Source organism: Nicotiana sylvestris, chromosome 3 (assembly GCF_000393655.2).
Source record: "Nicotiana sylvestris chromosome 3, ASM39365v2, whole genome shotgun sequence".
NCBI lineage: Eukaryota > Viridiplantae > Streptophyta > Magnoliopsida > Solanales > Solanaceae > Nicotiana > Nicotiana sylvestris.
The window spans coordinates 180637648-180655488 of NC_091059.1; the positions used below are offsets into that span (position 1 = coordinate 180637648).

At 36.6% G+C, this 17841-nt stretch overlaps 1 long non-coding RNA gene across 4 annotated transcripts; it reads left to right on the top strand.

Moving 5' to 3' along the window:
- Positions 1-6645: 6645 nt before the first annotated feature.
- LOC104245756 (uncharacterized) lies at positions 6646-13308 on the top strand. Of its 4 annotated transcripts, XR_715829.2 has the most exons (6): positions 6646-7095; positions 8252-8375; positions 8446-8523; positions 8752-8881; positions 8969-9118; positions 9265-9425. It is a non-coding gene; the product is annotated as an uncharacterized lncRNA (long non-coding RNA). The 4 variants fall into 4 exon arrangements; XR_715831.2 differs by lacking the exons at positions 8446-8523; positions 9265-9425 and adding an exon at positions 12898-13308 and having other exon boundaries at positions 6656-7095; XR_715825.2 differs by lacking the exon at positions 8446-8523 and having other exon boundaries at positions 6660-7095.
- The last annotated feature ends 4533 nt before the right edge of the window (positions 13309-17841 follow it).

Genomic DNA, 17841 nt, shown 5'->3' on the forward strand with positions numbered 1-17841 from the left:
ATTCTATAATGAAGACGTAAAATCATTTAAAAGCAGTAAAACAGTAGAAAGTTAAGTAAAAATCCTCTTTCAACACGTAAACAAGTAATAGACAGGTAATTAAGGTAATGTAAACAAATAGAAGTTCGCCCCTCGGGCACAGTATCAACAAATCCGCCCCTCGGGCAACATCTCAGAACAGTACCAGGCCCTTGGGCAATCACATAGAACAATACCGTCCCCTCGGGCTCAATCTCACATCACAATGGGTACCCGCGCTCACTGATATGTACAGACTTCTGGAGGGGCCCCTTACGGCCCAAGCACAATAACAAGTCATCTCGTGGCATCAAGCTAGGCCCTCGACCTCATATCAATCAAGCCACCTCGTGGCGTACATATCTCAAGCCCTCGGCCTCAAATCAGTATCAGTGTTTCCTCGCAACATAGGCCCTCGACCTTACTCAGTCAAAAATCCTCACAAGCCCCTCGGGCAATAGTAAAATAGTATTTTTCAACCCAAACATCATTTAAAATGTCATTTAAGTATTAAAAACTGAGTAAACATGGTTGAGTAGTAAAATAATGGAAAATAACATGACTGAGTTCAAGTATAAAGTCAAACAGTGAGGAAATATCAATAAAAATCCCCGAAGGGTTCAAATAGTTGGCTCTAGGCCCAAATATGGTATTCAACCCAAATAATGATGATAGCAAATAGTTTTCAATCAAATACGCGGTAAAATCATCAATCGGGACGGACCAAGCACGTGCCTCACCTCAATATAGCACTACAATGTGCAATCCGGGGTTTCAAACCCTCAGAACATCATTTACAATCATTACTCACCTCGAACCGGCTAAATCTCTATCTCGCGACGCCTTTGCCCCTCGAATCGGCCTCCACGCACGTCGAATCTATCTAAAATCAGAACGAGTACGTCAACATATGCTAAGGGAACAAAGCCCAAGTGAAAACAATCAACAAAGGGCACAAATCCCGAAATTACCAAAACCCGACCCCCGGGACCACATCTCGAAAATCAGAAATTTTTACATCAATAGATTCCTTATCTCCCCACGAGTTCATACATACCAAAAGTTCTCAAATCCGACCCCAAATGGTCCTTCAAATCCACAATTAAAGGCCTAAGTTCTCAAGCCCTAGTTTCCCCAATTTTAACCTTTGATTTCCATAATTTCTAGCTCTAATCCATGAAATAATAGCATAGGAATGAGTTTTAGGTCCAAATTCCTTACCTCAATGAAGTTCTCTTGAAATACTCCTCTCAAATCGCCCAAAAAGCTCCAAAGCCGAAGTCAAAAATGGTGAAATATCCCAAAATTCGCGAAGAACCCTTTTTATACTTTCTGCCCAGTTGTTCCGCATCTGCGAAACCATTGCTGCTTTTGCGGTACTGCATAAGCGGTCTCTCTTCCGCTTCTACGGAAATCACTTAACGGACCCTTCCGCATCTGCGATCCAACCTCCGCACCTGCGGGGTAGCAGGTGCGGTCCAACTACCGCATCTGCGGCTCCTGGCTCTTCCTCTCAAATCCACTTCTGCGGCTCCCCTTCTGCACGTGCGGCGCCGCACTTGCGTTCCCCAAACCGCAGGTGCGAAAACACCAGAAGCAGAAAAATCTCAGCGGCTGCAATGACATCTCAACTTCTCCGACGACCACCCGAAATCATCCTGAGGCCCCCAGGACCTTAACCAAAAGCACAAACATAACCCAATACCTTATTCAAACTTGTTCCAATCATCAAAACGCCTCAAACAACATCAAATCTACCAAATCACATCGGATTCAAGCCTAAGTTTCTAAAATTCTTCCGAAATACGGTTTCGATCAAAAACCCAACCAAACCACGTTCGAATGACCTAAAATTTTACACACACATCCCAAATGATACGACAAAGATACTGCAACTCTCGGAATCCCATTCCGACCCCTATATCAAAATTCTCCTATCAACCGAAAATCGCCAAAATATCAACTTTGCCAATTCAAGCCTAAAACTACTCCAACCCTCCAAAACCCATTCCGATCGCACTCTTAAGCCATAAATCACCTCACGAAGCTAACCGAACCATCAAAACTCGCATCCGAGCCCTCTAACCCATAAGTCAACATCCAGTTGACTTTTCCAACTCAAACTCCCTTAAAAGAGACTAAGTATCTCAAACCTTATCAAAATCAATTCAGATTCGATCCGACCAACCCGATACCATAAAACATGGATAACGAAGCATAAAGAAGCAGAAATGGTGGAAACAAAGCGGTAACTCATGAGACGACTGGCCGGGTCGTCATATTTTTGTCTGGTGGCTGAAAGGTGAGTACTCTTCGTATTTCTTCTCCTTCTTTAGATTTGTGTGGCTTCATTAATGGACTGCAGCAGGCTCGACAACTTTTAGCTACTACCTAATGGTTTATATGTGAACTAATTTATTGTTCTATGAATCATCTACATCCACTTTTTTCCGCTGATTTAGTCAAAGCCTCACAGGATGCATTGTAATTTAATTATTTGACTGATTAGAAATTTCTTATAGTTGATTTTGGATATAGATACCTATTTTGCTGAAACCTTCAAAGTAGTTGCCGTCCAAGAGAGAATTGGATTTGAGTTTGACCTTGTTGAAATTTCATGCGCTTGCCCTGGTCTTGCACAATGGTTAATCTCACTCAGGGGTGTAGCTACCTTTGGTGAATGGGTTCAATTGAATCCCCTCAGGTGAAAAGTTACAATTTGAAAAAAGGATAAAAACAAATTTCTTTGTATATACCAACCATTGAGATGCCTTGACATAAGTTCATATCTTATTTATGACATTCTTACATTTTTTTGAATCCCCTTATTCAAAATTCGGACTCCACCGCTGATCGCTATTGGATGGATTGTGTGCATCATCTGTGCTCATTCTGTTCTTTTGATTTAGTCAGAGAATTCATTCTAACTTCACTATATTTACATTATCTGGTTGACTACTTAAGTATAATTCTTTTATAGTTGATTTAGGCTAGATTTTGATATCTTTGGAGGAATCTCCTGATTATTAAGCTTGTATTTTGCTATTGCTTACGACACAATCCACAGTGGTCGAAAGCTATAAAAAGACAACCTCCTGCAGATGGTGTGCAGAAATGAGTTGTAAAGCAAATTGATGGTTCATGAGTTATCCAAGTGTAAGAAGGAAGCTCTGTATTTGCGAATAAATATAACATCAATTGTCAGTACTCTAACATTCGTCTTTCACCTCCTCCTTTAGATCTAAATGACCTACTTATAGATTTCGTGATGAGTTTTTGATAAGCTTTCTCAACATTTTATAATGTTTACTTCCATCTCTATTTTTCTTATTCCAATTTTAGGCTCCTTTTTAGATCCTTGTAGTCTTAATGATAAATGAAAGTTAAATCAATCATGAATAAAAGTTAACATGATTATAAGATAAAGTACCATATAAATTGCACGAATAGAAAGAACAACCGGAAAAAAAACCTTTTCTATTCCTTACATTGCTATAGGAAGGAAGTCATACCCCTACCACTAGAAATTCTTTTAAATTATAGCTATCTACATCTCACTAGACAAAGATCAATTTCTTTCGACCTCACAAAAAAATAAAAAATATAAATAAAAACACATGTATACATATATTGTTGATATGGCTCTTCTATCTAGTTATACATGAGTTTGGATAGAGTTTTACGTCTTATTAGCAGAAATTATGACGCGTGGTATGAAATTTAGATTAGACGAAAGTCCGATACTATTAGGAATCAGAATTGAGTTTGTGCTCTGGAAAGTCCAGAATATATGATAACGACTATGTTTAAAGGGAGATTCAAATTGAATAAAGAGGGAACTTAAACACTTACTTAGGAAAAGTTTAAATGTTATACAAAGGGAGTTGATAGATATGTGTGAATTCGTTCTTTACAATGCATTTACCCTCATTCCATATTTACAAATTTTTGAAGCTCAAAGTTCTTATGTAATCTTCTAGCCGATGAATCAGCTCTCACTGCATGAATAGATCATTGTAGAATTTCACACCCCTCAGCATAATAGTGTCATCTGCAAAAACATCCATAATGTTAGTCATATCATTTTCAAAATCTCAGCTGATCCTCTAAGTATATTCAGGTATCAAAAAATTGAGTGTAGTAACAACCCAAAGTAATGTCAGTTGTAGATTAAATAACTAAAGTAGAAGTAGATCCTTTTTAGTATATTCCACAAATACTCACATTCTAAAACTAGATGTTTTCACTCCAAAATTACCTTCCAACTTTAGGTGCCTTCAAACAGCTCCTATAAAGCCTTCTTCTTTTATAAAGAGATAATAGATAAACATGGATTACTTCAACTTTTCTTACTCTATGTGAAAAAAGATACAGCGAGAATATTATCAGTCGGACAGAGAAACTGCTACTTTATCTGATTCACAAATGAAATAATAGCAACTAAAGGTCAGAGTATTTACAATCAGATTGAGGACTTACTAATTGCTCCATAAGGAGTCATTGACTTGTAATTAAAGCTGAATGACATAGTGAGGTTATCAAAGTTTAGATGTTGGACAACTAAGTTCCATTGTGTATAATTTATTCGGTAATTGAAGTTTGTTATAGTAATCTTCACTCTCCAATATTCCTTGTAATCGAGTTTCATATGCCAATGAATGCACACACATGCTTTGTGCACTATACCAAAAAAATGTTATTCTATTTTGAGAATAGAGATTCTACTTAGCTAGATGCCACCAAAAAAGAGGGGCATGCTTTAAATCGAACCACAAGGTTAAGTTTCTCATAATGTTACTCAAGACAGGAGAGTCGAGTGAACCAAAATGTGAAGCTGTTTATATTAAATATTGCGCTTGCATTTGAAATGAGCAATGATTCTTGGTCATTTATGTTTTCGCTAATGAGCCAGAATGATATTTTAAGTGGTTAGTATCTTTACTTTATAAAATCAAAGAGGAAATATGATGGTAGTATCTACATTCTTTTTACTCCATGCATTTTATTCTTGATGGACACATTTATTTTGGGTCCATTACAATGGTCGACCGCTATTAATATCCAGATAGTTTGTTATTTTCTTAACTTGTAAAATACATTTTGAAATAATAGGGGTATATTAGTGGAGGGAAGGGACAAAGAGCTGCAGTGAGAGAGGAATCTTTGTAGTCCTGCTTTTGCGAAACATAAGATTGTATCCCCTCTCTACGTCTTATTATTCACCATTTTTCTTCCATACCTTTATTTGAAAAGATGTGTAAATGTTTCCTAGATTTCTTCTTAAGAATGATAGTAACATCTCAAATTCAATTACTCTTACTTGATTTTTGTTTATGTTACTTTGGATGATCATGAGGTTTCGGGAGCTATCTGTTTGGCACGAGTGAAGTTGTTGCCGAACAGACAGTTGAAGCTAATAATGCAGCTAATATTAAGAACCCCTCTTTGGGATGGATGATAGGGTTTCTTTTTTGTTGTTAGCTTTCTTGGGCTTTTCTCGATGGTTCCTCTTCGTAAGTTATATTCCTATCTCAGGATAGACCTTAAGATTTGTTTAAGACACAGATCAACACACTAGAGCTTTGTGTAGGGAAAATGCATAAGTACCCCCCTGACCTATACTCGAAGTCCCAACTACACAATTTTTCTTTGCGGAAATCCTATTACCCCCCTAAACTTATTTTAAATGGAATTATTTGCACCCTTAACACGACAATCAAACTCTTGGCAAGCGGTGAGCTACACGCGTCCCCACATGTATTTTTAGTACTTTTTTTATTCTTTCTTCTTTTTCTTATCCTTTTTTCTTATTTCTTATTATTCTCAATTTTTTTGGTTATTTCATTCTTTTTCTTTTTGTTTTGGTCACCGGTGGCATAAAATGGTGGTCGTCGGAATTTCACAAACACCATTTTTTCCAATAAATTATTTTTTTCGGCAATAAATTTTTACCCCGATCTAAGTGTGTTTTGTTTTTTATATATATATAATTTTTCTTGAAAGTGTAATTTATGTGTGGGAGGAAGAGCAAAAGAAATAAAAACGAATATATAAGCTGAGAAAACTTTTTCCAGTTAAAATTTCAATACATCATTTTTTTCCAGCATTGGAAGGTTTTCCGATGATGAATTTTTCCCCCCAAATCTGAGTGTATTTTGCTTATGAATAGATCTTTTTGAGAGTTTAATTTGTGTGTGAAAAGAAAAAATGAAAGAATAAGGTTAGACAAAGTCGCCGGTGAATGAATATTCGCCGGAATTAGAGAAGAAACGAAAAAAAAAGTAAAAGAAAAAAGAATAAGAAAAAGGAAAAGGAAAAGAAAAGGAAAAAAAGTACGAAAAAATGGTAAAAAGGAATAAAAAATAATCTGAAAATCGTTTTTTCTTGCTTCTCACTCTCCTTTGGGAAGGGTGCAAATAATTCCATTTAAAATAAGTTTAGGGGAGTAATATGATTCTCGCAAAGAAAAAGTGTGTAGTTGGGAATACGGCTATAGGTCAGGGGTATTTATGCATTCTCTCCTTTGTGTACATAGTACTTGAATGACATGTTGACACTTGATATATTCATTCTTATTTTATTATTTTAAACTTTATCTGATGATGCAAAACTATATTTCAGATTATGATCTTAGACTTCTAACTGACTTATCTAAGTGGGGCACTGCAATTGCTCATCTTATCAACAGTTTCCATATGCCACAAGGAGCTAAGCTAGAAAACTAAGAATATTACCCATTTAGTAAATTCTGTCAGCATTAGTACATATGATATGATTACAATTTTATCGTTTCTTTATAATCAATCGCTACAGGAAACAAGTAAAAGCTCTAGGAAATCTCTAACCTTCAGCTTCCTATGGGGTGTCTTCCAATGATTTTTCACTGCTGGGGATGACTGTGGATTTGCGTGTTTTCCAACGTTCAATCTTAAAAGCCTATGAGAACAGGTAGATTCTAATTCCAAATTAGGATTCATTCTTTTTCTCTTTGCTCTTGGACCAGGTAATACTAACATGGTTATGTCACTTACTGGATTAAGTTATAGATTTGCTAGATGCAAGAAAGTGGCAGCAAAGGTTAGACAATTTTGTGCTTCTAATGATCAAAGTTTTTGAATATTGTTGCAACTAAGTCATTTTCTTAATATTCCATTGATGACTTATGCCTCACTTGAAATATAAAATATACATTACTATAGCTAAATTCCAAAACAATGTCCTTCTTGCTCAAAAAATTCTGTAAAACTTATTGATTCTTTAGTTCCCAGTACTTAAAAGAATGACCCATGAGGTTGGGTGCTCAAAATGTTATTTAGTAAATCAGAAGTCTCTATTCGTCTTACCGTCAATTAATTTCTAAAGTTCAGACATGGAAGATTGTAAAGGGAATCCAATTGCCTTGCAGGCTCCATCTCCATTAAAGTATTAGTCAATGTTTCATTCCGTTGATTAGATATGTAGAATACAACATTGAAGATAAACTCCACTCTATGAATCTATAAGAAGAAAGGTTGCCCGGGTCAGAGAGAACCTTTTCAACAATATAGATTTCATATCCAAAATGCTTGGAAAGAACCTTCAATATCTAATCCCATGTGGAATCCGTCCTAAGAATCCATATAGTTAATATAAGACCTTTATATTTGTTAAACACCGACTGCATAGATTATATAAAACTGTTTCTATCTCCAAAGCAAATTGAATATCTGACCGACAGGGCTAGCCAAAGCAATGTTGCTAATTTGAAGAAATTGAAGAATGGGATAAGAAATAGATAGATCCCCATCTCTTAAGATAGGGCAAGGACATGACTGTTGAAGATAAATTAATAAATAAGTTGTGTGTCAAATTCCACACAGATGCTAATTTGATTTACTGCACTTATTGTGGCTCATTTATACATGGTTTAGCCATGACTATATTAAAAATACCAACCACACATAGTAGCTAATTGAATCCACATTGCCGGTTCAGTATTCCTTATTGCTATTGCATATTTAATCTACACAAAAGTAGCATCGCAAAGAAAAATATTGTGAGGCTGACTGCACTGCAATTAAAAAGTTGACACAACATTTGTTGGGGCATGCGTCATGTGTAACTATATGGTTTTACTGAACTGGCTCAGTTAATTGTATATTTACATCCCTTCTTTATTCTTCTTGGTGACATTACTAAAATTATATCGGTGTTTCTGTACAGTGCCACTTATTCTTTATTCCTTTTCCTGTAGTAAGCAGCCTACAATCTTGACGTAATGGGAGGACTTCACTCAGATTGTCGGAAGCACCCTAGCTGCACAGGCTGCTAAATATCCGTAATTATAGCAAAACGAGTTGCACAAACCAACTACGCTGGTATGCAAAGGATACAGCTTTCTTTTTATCCGTAGAGAACTGCTTTACTAACAAAATTTAAACAATATAGGATTACATTGTCGACAAGGTACTACCCGGTCATACTGATAAATCCACCATATTCCTAAGTTGGAGAACTTATGAACTGGTATGAAATAATAAATATTAATGTAATCGAGTTTTATATTTCATTAATTAGTTCATGCGAATGAAACATATGCAGAAAGACATACAATTAGCAAGCTATAAGTTAAAACTTGCATTTTCAGTTAAATAACAATTTGACCATATGTATCCAGAACTTCATACAACAATTTTAACTCATTCTAACTATACATGGTGTTTTATTGATCCTAAAAGCCTTGTACATGTACAGTGTTGGAGACAAGGAAGATATAATGGCAAGGTACAGATGGCCAAGTTCTCCATAAATAGCTTCATCACTTGTACTTGTACCAGTACATGATAACATAGTACCAATTGCAAAGATTCAGCTGCAGTCTCCTGTATGTATTACATACATGCAAATATATGTGAGATATTTTAGGGTTACAGTTACAACTCAACAAATCTACTTCTATCCCCCTTCACAGATACATCATCGGAGGTAAAATGTTGCTACTGGCTACTGACCAAAAGCTCTATGAACTATTATGTTCCCACTGCGGGTAGTAATACAGAACCGCTGTAAGGAGAATTATTCATTGTGCGAGCTGCAATAGACGTGCGATGTTAATACCCAGGTATCACAATTTGAATTCCAAGCTTGCTAATATCTGTTAATGTAACATATTCAAATCCAAATGTTTTCTTCTTCAATTCACTTTATGCAAATCAAATGACAAACAATAACTTGCATATCATGGCCTGCTTTGATGTATATTTCCAGATTGCATTGGAACAGTTGTTGCAACCTTATCATGCCAATTAGGAGAGAAATTTCTTGAAATTACCTCTGCAAAAATGTATGAAATAATCTGTGTAAATGTATGTTAGTGAGAATAAGAGACTTCATTAGTTATTTCGAGAATTCATTATACTTTAGAAAAACATTCTACCCTTGTTGAGATGCCATTGCAATGAAAAGCATGACAGACTATAGTCTCGGCTAAAGAGCTTTCACAACCCATGATGTTATTGTTTAGGTTTTCTTGGTTTACTGCCAAATGCAAACTTGATTTGGGCCAAAGGTGCACCTTTAAGTTATAACTCAGTAAACATACAAAAGAGCTATTTTACTCGTGTAAAGTCAATTTTTAAATAGAAAAATCTAACATACACATTCAAAATCAACATGTGCACCCTGCAGTTTTGAGGTGAGAAATCAAATAATTCAAGTCAAGAAAATGCTACTGTTGATAAGATATTTGAAACATGAAATCTTAAAATTTTCAGCTTGGTTTTGCTTTGTATGTTCGTTTTGTATATTTAGATGTGCAAATGAAATAGAGTAATGCTATATTTTGTTTTTTAATAGAGTAATGCTATATACATACTTTATCAAACTAATTCAATCTCTTAAAAAGCTTGGAAATATTCTGGAAGAACAAATTTAATGTCGCAAACGATATTACTACCCAAATGGGTAAGTTTAATAAGACACTAATTTTACATCACATATTAAACTTCGTGTAGCAGAAGGCGTACATTTTAAGCTTCTCACAAGATCTCTCCAATGAGTCAATCGGGACGATACCTCAAATAACAAATCATTACCTGAAATTCATACATCTCAATTTCATAAATTGGCCGTACGACATACTAGAAATTATCAGGTTCGGGCCCGGGCTCAGCACAGGCCATTCCTCACTAGTCTTAGTATAAAGAAAACCTAAACAATAAATAATATAACATGTCAGAAATTAATAGACACAGGCTAAACAAACCAAATCCAAACACAATTGGAAAGCAAATTACATTCTGATGACTTCACACTTAATTAATAAGGAAAGTCTTAAAGCAAACTAATTCTGATGACTTCGTAATTAGTTAAATTAAGGAAAGTTTTTATAACCAAAATTTTAGCTGATTTTAAAGTGTAAAATATTAAAAAAGAAGAAGTTAAATGACTGTTTTATCCAGTGTAAAATCTATTTTTAAAGGATAAAAAAGGCGAGCGACATTTCGCTAAGGGCCTTCGTACTTTTAATATAGTATAGATAATTGCATATTTTGCAATAATAGCCCATACATATGCATAACTACATTATCTATACAAAAAATGACTTTTTATATTTTTATAATGTTAAGTAATTATTTTAAATCATCTTCATGAATAAAACATTTCTATCACTTACTTAACTATTTTTACAAATTATTTTATTGATAAATTGGGTATTTAACAAATAGCCTTTTAATTGCGTCAAGATTCGGACCCCCCAGCCCAATTCAAATTAAACCATTAGCCCACTCCGCCCAGCCCAAATTAAATAACCCCTACCCGACCCAAACCTCCTCTAATCGTGGCCGTTGATCTCTGAGATCAACGGTCCATGTTTCCCCTTTCCATTTTTCATCCAAATGACCCCCCAAACCCTACCCATTCTCCAGAGACTGCCGCTCCCAAGTGCTCTCGTCCTCTCTTCTCTCTCAGACACCCCAAACCCTAGAAGCACCGTCACCCCAAAAATCTCCCAAACCCCTTCGATCCCTGACTAGATATGGGGTTATTTGGTGTTTTGCTACCCTATCTAACCTGCTACCTCTACTGGTTGTTCTATTCTTGCTGTTTTCTGAGGGAATCTCGAAGAGATTCGACTCAGAGTCGACCTAGGCTCTTCGTTTTCTTATGAACCCGCCTTGTGTTCATCAATGTTTGTGAGTATTGTTAATTTTGTGGCTGTGGTTAGATTTGTCCTTTACCCCGGCCCCTTTTCTCAAAAACCATCATCTTTTTAACTTGAATCTGTTCAGATCCTTGTAGGTCTGGAGAATTTTGAGTTTATCCAGTAGTTTTCTTTAAAAATCTCTTGTTCTCTTTATCGTTAATCGATTTAACATCCCTCTAGATTAGGGTTTCGCTTTCTTATTATTTTCTGTTTAGATCTTTGTAGATCTGAAACGATTTCGAGTTTCTATAGCATTATTCTTTAAAGATCTTCTGTTTTCCTTACTGTTAATCGATCCTAATGTTCTTTAAGAACTAGGATTTCAGTTCGTTCTGTTTCTGCAAAACGTTTCTAAAAGATTCCTATGTGTTTGATTTTCCTTTTTTACTAATTCATCCATGACTACATTCCGGTCTTTAACTTGTTTGATTACTTCATTGTTCGCTTCAATATTTTCCCCTTATTCTTGAGTAATTGATTGATTATCTAAACTGTCTAGGATTTGAAATTGCTTTGTTTTACTGAGGTGATTACTTCCTATAATTTTGTCTACTTTCCTTATTTTGGGACTCCTAATTGATACTACTTGCCTTAATTGTTCCTATTAAGCTTAATTTATGGGTTATTGTCTTACCAACCCCAGATTGGCCTCCATTTACTTGAGTTACCTTATTTGTGTAACTAATTACCTTGTTACTTGCCGAATATTTAGTGTTCTAACTATAATTGTCTATCAGACTTATCACTTACCTCTTTTAAACCTCAATTCCCTGTTAATTTTGAACATAACCCCATGATTCTGCTTATTGATTGATCCTGTTAAGCCTAATTGTCTAACTAATTGTTCTCTTTGCCTTATTTGTAAACCTTTAACCTTCTTTACCTTATTTACTTTACTCTACTCAATGCTATATAAGCCACACTCTTTTTCTAAACACACACACACATACACATACATAGAGAAACACACAAAATTCTTTCTCTTATCCTCCATCACAATCTGCCTACTCTTTGTTTGTTGCACTGTCTAGCCGGCTGAAAGCCAAGGCTAGACTCTTGGATCTTGTTTGCTTTACTTTCCTCTTACTATCTCTTAACTGGTATGTCTTCACTCCTGCTATTATGTCTACTTCTATGTGATTAAACTTGTGTACTTCCTATTTTCAGTATGTCTATTTCTATGTAATGAGACCTATGTGCTTCATGTTATTATTCTTGATCAACATGCCTACTTATATGTGATTAGACCTAGATGATTTCTGTTTTCAGTATGTCAGCATGTCTACTTCTATTAACTAGACCTATGTGCTTCCTGCTTTCAGCATGTCTACATATTTGCTTATATGTAAATTAGACCTATGTCTACTTATTTCTCAACTAGCATGTGCTTCCTGTCCAGTTTTAAATATTCACCCATAGCAGGTTCCTGATTAGTTCTTGATTTCTATGCTTCTAACTTCTGCTACCTTTCTGCATGACTGTCTGAATAGTAATCTGACCCCAGCCTGATGTTCTTTGTTTAATACATGTCCATATGCCCATCTAGTAGTAATTAATGAACTAAGTTGAATCTAGGCAATGTGAAACTTTGCTTGAAGTGATTGTGATCCTGTTTTTATCTACTGTTTGATCGCTAGAACCTTTGTTTGAATCCTAAGTGTTGAAATGATTCTGTTTGTTCCCATTTATCCCAGAAAATCCAAACTGTTTTCAACTCGTACTCTTAGAACATCTAGGGTCCTGCCCCTCCAGTGTGAGCACTACCTAGGAGTCCATGAGAATCCTCTGAACTTTGACACACTGGGCTGGCTCTCCAAAACTTGCTCACAAAGGTGTTTCTTTAAAAGTTTTCTGGTGTGAGCATTGCTCGGGATCTCTGAGGCCCTTGGAAACTTTGACATACCAGGAGACCATTGGGTGTACTATGAGAATATTGGCATATTCAGAATTGGTTGAAGACCTGGCTTCCAGGATTATTTTTGGGCCTATCCAGACTCCTTATAGTACAGTAGTTTCATTTTGTAATTCATTTATATTTGGTTTGTAATAATATTTTCTTGTAAAATAGATATTGGTGTTGTTAGTAAAACTGGGAGGGATTCTTATATATATATTCTATTGGGAACAGGTAGAAATCATGCCTATAGGTTGCTGCGATATTTGTTTATGTGCATTAGAATCAATGCCTATAAGACTCATCTAATTCCTTAAATCTTGAATTTTCATCACTAGAAAACCTACTTCTAAGTCGTTACTCTGTGACGACCCGGCCAGTCATCTCATGAGTATCGCTCTGTTTCCCCCATTTCAGCTTCTTTACGCTTTGTTATCCGTATTTTATGTGATCGAGTTGATTAGTTCGAGTTCGGAGAGGATTTTGTAAGAAATGAGACACTTAGTCTCTTTTAAGAAGGCTTAAGTTGGAAAAGTCAACCGGATGTTGACTTATGTATTAGAAGGCTCGGAAGTGAGTTCCGATGGTTCGGTTAGCTTCGGGAGGTGATTTGTGACTTAGGAGCGCGATCGGAATGGGTTTTGGAGTTGTAGAGAAGATTTAGGCTTGAATTGGCGAAATTGATATTTTGGCAAATTCCGGTTGATAGGCGAGATTTTGATATAGGGGTCGGAATGGAATTCCGAGAGTTGCAGTAGCTTCGATGTGTCATTTGGGATGTGTGTGCAAAATTTCAGGTCACTCGAACAAGATTCGATAGACCTTTTGATCGAAAGCATAATTTAAGAGTTCTTAGGCTTGAATCCTATGTTAAATTGGTGATTTGATGTTGTTGGAAGCATTTCGAAATGTTGAACAAGTTTGAACGATGTCATGGGATGTGTTGATACAATTAGTTTGAAATTTCGGGGGTCCCGGGTAGGTTCTGGGATGTTTTAGGCCGAAAATCATAGTTGCAACAGGTCCACGAGGGTTGCAGGCCCCAGAACTCACCTACGCGGTCCGCACAAAAATGAGTGCGCCCGTGGTGAATGCTGTGCGGACCGTACAAAAGCGGGCGCGGGCGCGGTAGGCATCGCGCGGACCGTACAAAAGTGGGCGCGGCCGCAGTGAAGAACCTTCCCGCTGGTCCAACTTCGGAAGCTCATATCATTTGATATACAAGGAATTTTGAGGTAATTCAAAAACAAAAGTTATAGCCCTTTGTATCTAGTTTCCAGAAAGGTAAATATATCGCAATTTGGACATCTGTAGAAAAAGTTATGGCCAAAATACTAAAGCCTGTCACTGCAGAGGAAGGCATGTGTGGCCGCGGTTGTGTTTGCGCGGGCCGCGGTCGTTTTGGTGCGGCCCGCGGTAGCTGAAATCTGAGGGGGTACCTATAAATATGAGGTTTTGGGTTTTATTTAATATTTTAACCTAGAAAGCTCGAATTGTAGCGATTTTTCGAAGGTTTTTCAAGAAATTCATCGGGGTAAGTGATTTTAACTCAGATTTGGCTAGAATACATGAATCTATCACTGAATTCATCATTTAATTCGTGATTTGGGATGGAATTTGGGAAGAAAATTGTGAAACCTTTCAAAAATGTAAAATGATGATTTGAAGGACCAAATGGTATCGGAATTGGATAATTTTGGTATGGTTAGACTCGTGAGGGTATGAGGATTCTGAAAATGTAAATTTTACCCGATTTCGAGATGTGGGCCTGAGGCTCGGGTTTTGCTAATTTCGGAATTTTTGATATTTTTCAAATGTTTTCGTTTGGGATTTGTTCCCTTAGCATATTGTGACGTATTCGTTCTGATTTTGGATAGATTCGACGCGCGTGGAGGCCAATTTGAGAGGCAAGGGCATAGCGAGCTAGAGTTTTGGCCAGTTTGAGGTGAGTAATGATTTTAAATGATGTCCTGAGGGTTTGAAACCCCGGATTTGCACAACGTAGTGCTATACTAAGTTGAGATACACGTTATGTGACGAGCGTGAGGTTCAATGCTATGGGGATTGTGACTTGGTCCATCCCGAATGATATTTTACTGCATTTTTGATTGAGACATATACTTTTTTATTGTGAATTGGGCTTGTTGCCATGCTTGGGGCCTTGTGCCGACCTGTAGAACCCTTAGGGGATTTTTGATTGGTTTTCCTCAGTTATTTTGTTAAAGAATTTATATCCTCAGTCATGTTTCCAATTTCTTAAGAATGATATGAACCAGATTTTTGAAATGTTAATCATAAATAGAAAGAGGTATGAGGGCTGAGATCCCGACCGTACATTATGCCCGAGAGGCTGTGATTTTTAAATGACTGAGAGGGGTCGAGGACCCAATAGTGAGGATATTTTATATAATATGGATTGGGTTGCGCGCCGCAACAGATATATATTTTATATGATATGGATCGGGCTGTGCGCCGTAGCAGATATATAATTTATATGATATGGATCGGGATGCGTGCTGCAGCAGATATATATAATATACATATTATGGATCGGGCTGCGGGATCGGGCTGCACGCCGCAGCAATTTTATAGCGCTTGGGCTGAAGGAGCCCCTCCAGAGTCTGCACACCCCCAGTGAGCGCATTCGACTATTATTATTATGGATCGGGCTGTACGTCATAGAGATATACGGATCGGGCTGCACGCTGTAGCGGTATATATATATTTATTGATTCGGTTATCGTGAGAAGTATATGAATTGAGAACTGAGGATAAGAACGAATAAATGAACTGAAATGCTTGAGGAATTGATTCATACTGATTATATCTGTTTTACCTGGTTTAAAGAATTTCACATGTTTTCCTCATTCGCTGCTGCTTAAATGATTTTACTGTTTTGGTATAGAACTGCTTAGTGCCTTTACGTGATTTCATACTATCAACCATTATTTATTGTTGTTACTCACTAGGTCGGAGTACTCACATTACTCCCTGCACCGTATGTGCAGGCACATGTATTCCTGAGGCATAGAGCGAGCTTTCCTGCCGTTCTGTTTTCATCGGAGTTATCGAGGTAGCTGCATGGCGTTCGCAGACCCGATTTCTCCTTCTATCTCCACTTATTATTCCACATTTTAAACATATTTCTGTATTAGATTGTTGAAACCTTAAGGCTCAGACTTGTGACACCGGATCAGTGGGCTATTTTACAGAGATTTTTCGTGATTATGGTTTTCGTACATTTCATCCGTTAAATTCATGCTTCTATTTATATTAAATTGGTGTTAAATCCCGAAAATTGGTATTGAATTATAAAGAAAGAGATTGTGAGATGTTAATTGGTCGGGCTTGCCTAGCATTATGTTGGGCGCCATCACGGCCTGGGTTGGGGTCGTGACATACTCAATTTTGCATCGATAATCATGTCTTCAAACCTACATGTGTGCATTAGAAATCATGTTTCTAGGAATTTCCTTGTTGATGTCCGCGTGGCAATTGATTGATGCTTTACTCGCCTAGAAATCATGCCTATAGGAAACACATATAGAAATTAGTCTTGACATTTAGTTATTCATGCAAATAAGTGTTAAAATTAATTCCTGCATTTAGATACCATGCCTGTAAGGTTTTAAATCAATTCCTGCATTTAGATACCATGTCTAAAGGTTGTAAAATCAGCTTTGCATACTAGAAATCATGCCAATAAGATTGAAATCATTTTTGCATTTAAACGCTATGCCTATAAGGTTTTTGAAAGTTACTGCACTTAGAAATCATGCCTATAGGGTTTAAGATAAAATCCGCCGCTATAATCAGTAATTACTTTACAGCTTAGACACCCAGTTTATAAAAATCATGTCCAGTTATCATTTAGGCAATCATGTAGGTTGGCTGAGTCTTGGGTTTTAAAACTGCTATTTTCCTACTGCTTGAAATTGCCCAGATTCAGGAAGTAATAAAATCAGTAGGCAAACTGATTAGGTATTTACTGCCCCGCCCTAATAAAATTGCTGCATATGTTGTGCTCATATATATATATATCCTGCTATAGGACCTTTAAATCGTTTAAAACTGTTTGTTTGAGGCGTGCAATTGTTTGTCTATTCGCGGAGGTAAATATGAGCCTTTAATTGCATTTGTATATGATAACCTTATCTGTCTTTTGTTTGTCGCTTAGTTTTCTCTTTTTAAACAATGTCACACCTCCTTTTTCCGGCACCGCGAGGTGCGTAGGGAGTTTTTTCCAATTAAAGGACAGTCGAAACGGGATTGGTTTAATTATTTCAGAGTCGCCACTTGGGAGATTTAGGGTGTCCCAAGTCACCAATTTTAATCCCGAATCGAGGAAAAGAATGACTCTATATTACAGTCTGCGTACCAGAAATCCGGATAAGGAATTCTGTTAACCCGGGAGAAGGTGTTAGGCATTCCCGAGTTCCGTGGTTCTAGCACGGTCGCTCAACTGTTATATTCGGCTTATTTATCTGATTTTTAATACAATTATGAACCATGTGCAAATTTTATCTTTTTACCGCTTTATTATTATAATTATTATTTTTTTTAGGAATGTGAACATCGCTTAAAACATATCTTTGGATTGTGTCACATGAAATGCACCCACAATACGAAACATATTTTATTTGATGTTTTAGGATTTAGATTTGGGTCGCATGAAATGCGCATCCGAGTTTAAGAAGGTAAAATTAATTAAATCGCGCCTAAAGAGTCTAACGCGTCATCATCT